Raw genomic sequence first — 8166 nt, forward strand, 5'->3', positions numbered from 1 at the left:
TTACACTATTTTTCTTTTGTTTTGTTTTGCTCAGGTCAAACACTTTGGTTTAACCTTTATATTCAACAACGGAGATGGCGATTTTGACCAAAAAAGAGGGTGGTTATTACTCCCTATCCCTACCCCGCCTCATCCGGGCCAAATCTACAAATATTTTTCTGTGTAAATTGCAATTGTATCAAAATTTGATGTGAGAAGAAAAATAGTGAGATCACACGTACTTACACAATTTTTTCGAAATTTCAAATTTCATTTTGTCGGCGTACGTGTACGAGCCCACCAAATTTGAGGCAACAAAGACGGGCGATGGGCATACCTGAAGGGATGCTCTTATTCCTTTAAATTAGGGTTAATTCTGTTCCCCTCTATGACTCCTGAAATGTTCATTCATTTCTTTAGGACCTAATTCTGAAAAGAGAAAGAAAACTTTAGCGGGCTTTCTTTCGTTTTGGTTCATCTTCTGCAGGACAGCTATTCATAAAGCCCGCCAAAGCTTATTTTCAGTTCGATTTTATTGCCGAGTTAACAACTACTGTACTTTTTTAGGATAGCTATTACATCTATACCCACAGACTTCCCCCTTTCACTTTTTCGATCTTGGAACATACGGTTTGTCGAATGTAATTCTTATTTATTCACATTGTTTTGACTTAATCAGGCATTATTATTTTGTAGCTTCGAGATTTCGATATGATTGCTTATTTTTAGAATCTGGCTGGTTTGAATATAAAACAAGTAGATTATGTGAGCCGAGTATGGCCGGTTCAAATGTTAAAGGGTTAAAAACATTCCAATTGTGACCATCGCTTCCATCTTTTTTTTAACCTAAATCTCCTGTCACGCCTTATTATTTTCTAAAATACAATAGCTAATACAGTTCGGGTTTAACACTGCATAAAATGAATAGTTATGGGTGGAGATACCTTTGATTACAGATCTGCTAGACCAGAAGTGACCTTGGGCTAAACGACAGCGATGGACTCGTGTGTGTGTGCTTATGTACTGCTGTCCGTTGTCTTTTATGTTGCTGTCACAGTTTCTAAAATTTAAAAATTAAGAGAACGATTATATTTGTACACATTACTGCTTAGAGCTTCTGATCTGTTTTTGAATACAATAATATAACCCTTTATCTGATAGCTTCCCACTCTTTTTCTCTTCTACTTCCTCGTTCCATCTTTTTCCGTTAATCTGATTCCCCAACCCTTTTTCTCTGTCTTGGGTTTTTTTCTACGACTTTCTCTCTCTCAACGTTATTTAATGTCTTTACTTTTTCAGATCGATCCAGCTTCTCGTGTTAAAACATGACTTCATATATCCTGTGAAATGAATACTGTGATATAGTAGAGTTGTTACTGCAGTCTTAACTTGATATAATATGGTGGATAACTATGCTAACCCATACATCTGGATGGTTTAACTTAATAGTTGTGTTAATATAGTATAAACATGATGTCCATTTTATGGTAAGTTAAGAGTGATGTAGAATCATTTCCTTTTAACTCTAACTTCTGCATAGTCCCTTTCCTGGTGGGCAGTTCAGAAGCTAGGGATAGATGAGGGGTTGGTGGGGGCTGTACAAGCCATGTACGGGGATGCTGTCAATAAGAGGAAAGTCAACAAAGGAATTAAGGGTACAGGTAGGAGTTCACCAAGGATTAGCTGTCAGCCCCCTCTTGTTTATCGTAGTCCTCCAGGCCATACCTGAGGAATTTAAGACTAGTTTCCTTTGAGAGGTCCGCTCTGCTGATGCCCTTGTTCTTATTGCTGAATCACTACCAGAACTAAAGAAGACAAAGCAAGGTCTGGATTTTAAGGGCTTAGCAAAGACCAAAGTCCTAGTAAGTAGGAAAACAGACAAATCACTGATCCCTTGAGGGAGATGGCCCTGCTCAATATGTAGAAAAGGTGTTGGTAGAAAGTCCATACAGTGTACCCAGTACAAGCTATAGACATGTAAGTGGTGCAGCAGTATGAGGAAGGTTAACAGAGAAAGTAGTGTTTATGAGAGGCAGATGTACAGGTATATTAAACACTAGGAATGTACAGAAAATAGACTCTCTCAAATGTCTCAGGGATCCTGAGAAGTAGTAGATAGTTTCCATTTACTTAGGCAACCAAGTTAGCAGTGGAGGAAGTAGTTCTGAAAGCATAGATGCTAGAGCAAGAATGGTCTAGGCAAAGCTTAGAAAGCTACTACTTTTGTTAGTAACAAAAGGCCTCTCCCTCAAAGTGGAAGGCAGATTGTATGATGCTTGTGTAGAACAGCTATGCTACATAGCAGTGAGACATGGGCTGTGACAAAGCTTGAAAGAAATGAAGCCAGCATACTCTGCTGGATGGGTAATGTCAGTGTGCATTTACAACAGAGAAAAATTGGGTATATAAGGCTTCAGTTGTGTATGAGAGGGAAGACTTCATTGGTATGGTCATGATACATATGGATAGGGACAGCTGCATCAAGAAGTGCTGATCTAATTGTAGAGGGAATGTGTGGGAGGGGTAAACCCAGGAAGATAGGGATGAAGTGAGAAAAAGGATCTTCAGACATTGGGCCTCTCAGAAATGACATGGGATCGAGATTTCAGGTGGTTTGCTGTGCTTAAGAAGACACATCAAACTAAGTAAAATCGTGGCTGTCCATACATATAGGCCTGTCCTCTATGTTCCTCTCTCAACTGAGAGATCCTAGTCTTGTGGACTCATGGGTTCCAGTGTCATGTAAAAGTATCCATGCTGGTGTCACATTTAAAAGCACAACTACACTCTGAAAAATGGGTGACATTAGGACGGGCATCCAGCCATATAAACCATGCCAAAACAGTCAAATGAAGATTGGATGTTAAATGATGATTCTTTTAGATACCATTGCTTCTGATGACGGTCGTCTTGGAATGATATTTTAAAGCAAGTTTAAGTTATTGAAATGTTGAAATTTCTGAGTTTGTTGTTGATAGAGAAACAGTAAAATATGTTGCAATCAATAAGAAACATGTAGTTCCATAGGTGCAGGTGTGACTGTGTGGTTAAGAAGTGTCTTCTACTATAGCCCTGGAAACTGAAACGAGTCCATTACATACATGTATTTGTGTGTCTCCTTGTCTTGGCATCATGTGATAGTCATAAATGAGTGCCATTCTTACAAGTAATATCATTCATTTCCAATCTTCTACCTGGCCATAGAAAATTAACCTCAACAAACCTTGTCTGTCCAATGCAAGCATGACAATGTATGCATTAAACGAGGGTGATGAAATATATTGGAGCAAATACGGTACACAACATGTATAAATCAAGATACTTCCCTCAAATGTTAACCAATCCATGACCACATTTCTAAAAAAATATGTTTCTAATTTATTTTGAAAATAAAAAATAAGGGATTTACTAAAGTAAATTTTGTAATTATTACTAACCTAGTGTTTAGAATAGTAATTAAAAAAAAAACACTCTTAAACAAAAAAAAAATGGAAATTTTTATTTAAATAATAAACCCTAAATTTTCTTATTCTTAAAATTTCTAACTAAATTTATTGACATAATCATGTTTGCCTTTATCATTTCAGATAAGTCGAAGTTTATGATTTCGATTCATCTTCAGATTGTAAATATCAGCAACACAGAACAAATGATATGTTCAATATGCTTAGAGCAACTTTGGAAGATGGTCTTTGAATGTGGTGGACATCTTTGTCAGAACCATTTGTGTTGAGAAACTTTGTTAATAAAAGGATTATACATTGATCAGCTTTCTTTTTCTGTTTTTCTTTTTCCTATCTTCCCCTACCCTACCGCCACCACCTCTTCCTAACTACTGCAGTAATGGTTCCTTCAGCTCTGTTATTAATAACCCCATCTCCTTCAACCACACCTTTAATGGAGACATTGTATCCCTTCTTGCCCTCCGGTATTTTTGGTGAAGGTGAAAGTGGTGGCTGTATTGTTCAGAATCTGTAAATTTAGACTTGTACATTTGACCTTTATTTTGTTAGAGTACTACCTGTCCTTAAGTCTAAAATTAGATTAGCCCTCTGGTCAGATACCAAAGAGGTGGTTGAATGGTTTAAGCTTCTAGAAATCAGCAAGCCCTGATTCATAGTATGAAAAATTCTGATTTGTCCTGACACGAAATAGCTATAATACTTGCTGTGCAAGCCACATCAGTAGATTTTGATGATAGATTAGATAGAGAGAATGCTTTTGATATAGTGATGGGATCATCTGACTCTGCACAGGTCACAAACTTAGTTGGAATATATATCCTTTCATTAATCTAGTCTTCCTTTCTGGAAGTAACAGGGGTGCTATATATGGATGATGCCCTATTCTTTCTGGACAGAAGTAGTAAAGTACAATTAGAAAGGCATAGGAACCATTTCTTTAGCTTTTTTAAAAATTTAGGACTAAACATTAATATGGGAAAGGATTATCGTAGAGTAACTTTTCTTGATACTGGATTATTCAAGCCATTTCATAAGCCAAATGATCATATCAAGTACATAAATGTAGCATCCAACTATTCACCCTCGATAAAATGGGGATTAATTAAGAATATTTCTCCAAAAATTTCTAGATTATCTGCTAATAAAAACATTTTCAAATCACATGCTGCTTTAGCTAGAGCTGGATACCATGAGAAAATTCAATATATACAAAATGCAGGCATACACAAAACTGTCAATTCCTACAATAATAATTACACATTGTACACCATCATAATGTTAAGGTATGAGAACTGACTCAGATCAGGAAGAATTGGTCAAGGCAATAAACTACCAACATAAACTCATACACACATGACACAAGAATCCTACTGCAGATAACACAGTAAATTGTTCCAATCCTGTACAACACACTAGATGAAATAAGCCAGACAACAGATATAGGAATCATGATGTCCTCTGTACAAACCATATTTCAGTTTGCACATTTCAACCAAGATCAATGGAAAATTTTTTGCCACTTTAGACAAATATTTCCCTAAATATAATAGATACCATGCTACCTTTAATCAGCACACCAATGAAGGTATCCTACACTAACTCTACTAATTTAGAGCAGCATATGCACCACATGAACAATAGTAAAATGCAACAACAGTTCAATAACCCACTTACTTTATCTAACAAACATATACATCTAAATACCAACAAAGGAGATGTAAACCGCAATACAGCCAAATTATAATAGCAGAAATGATTATGATATAGCGAAAATGGTAACAACATCAGAAAATGAAGTCAGGACTGCCATATATACAAATAAATATAACTGCTCATGCAGAGATAAATCAAAATGCCCATTGAGTACAAATCTTGTATATAAATGTACCGTGCACACAAGGGGAGGACTGTATGTCTACATTGAGCAAATGGCTGATTCATTCAAGAATTGTTATCGCAACCATGTTGCCAACTTCAAGAAACTTTGGCTGATTTTGTGCAGCAACTTAAGGAAGATAAAATTAAGTATAAAATAACTTGGTCCATAGTAAGGCACACAAAACCATATAATATCATTTCCAGGAGATGCCAACTCTGCTCCAAGGAATCCCCTGTCTATTCTGTGGACCAGTGATCATTAATAGAATTTCTGAAAAACTCAAGATGCCTACATGCTTATAAATGTACTTTCGCACAATGCAGTGGCAATGAATTTGAATAACTGTTAACATAATTTACTTTAAGGTATGGATGAAGTAAGCTTAGCTTTAACTTCCCATTCTAATAAACATCAAGTAGCTATTTAACTCGCTGTGTGAACATATGAGCATATGCTTACATCTTCATGGATGCTTGTATGAGCAAGTGAACATGTGCAATACAATGTATGTGAAGGCATTTATACATCCATATCCATTAACGGTTATTTTTAATACATTTTTCGCTGTATTGCATGTTCATTTCTTTTTTGCATCTGTTATATATATATGCATCTTCTATATGAATGAAGCTGTACCCTCTAATTTGCTGCTTTTCTTTACACATAATGAAAAGATACATTGTGGAACTGTTATTTTAATGAGTTACATCTATTTATCACCTGAAGAGACACATCTGCACAGTCAGATGCTTCTGAAGCAGTTGTTAAGTACCCCACATGTGAGGGATCAATGCTAGATGTGTTGAAACAATTATAGTGATTAATAAAAATTCTCATATCTTCCATCTCGTATATATATATATATATATATTTATATAATTAGCTGCAATTTGCAATTTATACCACTCTGTCATGTGTTTAGTGTAAAAAATTGTCAAAGGTCATAGAAAATTTAATGAACATCCACAGAAACTCCACTGAAAATCTAAAATTTATTTAATATATATTCAATAATCATTTTAGTGTTTATTCAACAGTTATTTAATCTTATAAAGTTGTTTTTATTTATTTTCTTTTAAAAAATAATTTTCAGAAATAATGAAAGAAACATTTTTTCACTTTCTCCAAGTTTACAAGTTTTTTTCTTGTCCAAACATTCATAATATATTTGTGTGTGTGTGTGCATGTGTACACATACATATATGTGTGTATATATGTAAACATCAGTGTGTGTGTGTGTGTATAAATAATAAGGAGAATGGAGATTTTTCACATCCATAATTTTATTTAACAGTTACTTACATCTTTATAGGACCTACATGTGTTTCAACTGCAGCAACTGCATATTGTTGCGTATGCAACCTAGCATCATGGTGCAGTTTCATTAGTGTCCTTACCTTCTGCTATTTTAAAATAGAACTGAAGGAATCAGCAAACTGAGTGAATAAAGTGTTTTTTTTAGGGGGAGATATGGGTGCCTCTATTAATAGTTGTAGGAATCTGAACTTCGGGTTCACCTCTGCTAAGTGTGGTAGGTGAAGCAAAACATAGTCCTAAAAATAGGTCATGGTTAGATTGAAAGTTTATGTAGATTTATCATTAATATCAAAAATTTACTATTCCACTCATTACAAAGAGAATATTCTTAGTGTAGAGGTATTCTATTACATTTGATTTATTTTTTGGTTCTTGGTTTCTCAAATGTTATTATAATAATTTTTATTATCATATAAAGTGTAATGTGTTTATTTAAATTATTTAAATGTAAATTTTCTTGTATGAAGGCATCTTAAAGTACATCCTGCTTTGTGTTTATTAGATTAAATTTAGAAGTGAAAATTTAATACATTTCTTCTGCACAAAAGTCACATCCCTTACCTCCTATTCTATAAGATTTAGTTTTGTTAATAATATCCCAGCCTATCAAATATACTTTGTTACTATCTTTCAGTGACCAAATTAACTTACGAAGGCTAGTGTTATTTTTATTTGCCCCTATATCTAAAAGAATTTTCATGGTTAGCTATTCTTTATTAGATAAAACATGAGCTATCACCTATATAAAAATACTCTTTGTCTCCAGAGCTAACATTGCACCAGTAAACCACATTTTTAGTCTTACATTTGAAATTTAAAGGGCATCATCTATTCCTTGCATAATCAAATATTTATATAAATGTGTGTGTATGTATATTTACAGTAATGTGTATATATGCACACACATACACATGCAATTTAAATCTAAATTGCATGACAAATAACCATTGTTCAGAACATGTTTGTCTTATACATCCACAGAAAAACACTTTCAGGAAGACTTTTATGATTGTCCAAGTTTCCCTTGACCAGCCTCCATAGCCAGAAAGATTAAGAGTAAAACATAACAGAAGAGTTTATTCAAAAGGTACTTATGTCATCTTACAAGTATTCATTAATAATTTAAAAAATAAATATGTTATATATAGAAAATCTTATAAGCAGATTACATTATCAAATCTTCAGAGACTGTAACTCTCATAAGTAACCTTTAAGATATATACAGGACTATAAACAATATTACAGTAACAACAACCATATCTACAGACGTTATGGTCATTCATACCATAACATTGTCTGCTATTCAGTATAAACCTGAAAATGTAACTAATGAGAGTAATGTAATCTCTGAAGAGTTGATAATGTAACCTGCTTATAAGATTTTCCTCATGAAATGCATTTTATATTTCATTATTAATTAAACACTCGAGAGATGATATAACTAAATAATTTATGAACTAACTCTCCTATTTTGTTTTATATGTATTATATATACAAACACACATGTTCATACACACACACACACAA

General features: G+C 34.1%; 1 long non-coding RNA gene across 1 annotated transcript; it reads left to right on the forward strand.

Moving 5' to 3' along the window:
* The first annotated feature begins 16 nt into the window (after nt 1–16).
* Nucleotides 17–3744, forward strand: LOC106876159 (uncharacterized). Its single transcript, XR_001410202.2, has 2 exons — nt 17–1466; nt 3567–3744. It is a non-coding gene; the product is annotated as an uncharacterized LOC106876159 (long non-coding RNA).
* Nucleotides 3745–8166: the final 4422 nt, after the last annotated feature.

Source organism: Octopus bimaculoides, chromosome 17 (genome assembly GCF_001194135.2).
Source record: "Octopus bimaculoides isolate UCB-OBI-ISO-001 chromosome 17, ASM119413v2, whole genome shotgun sequence".
Taxonomy (NCBI): domain Eukaryota; kingdom Metazoa; phylum Mollusca; class Cephalopoda; order Octopoda; family Octopodidae; genus Octopus; species Octopus bimaculoides.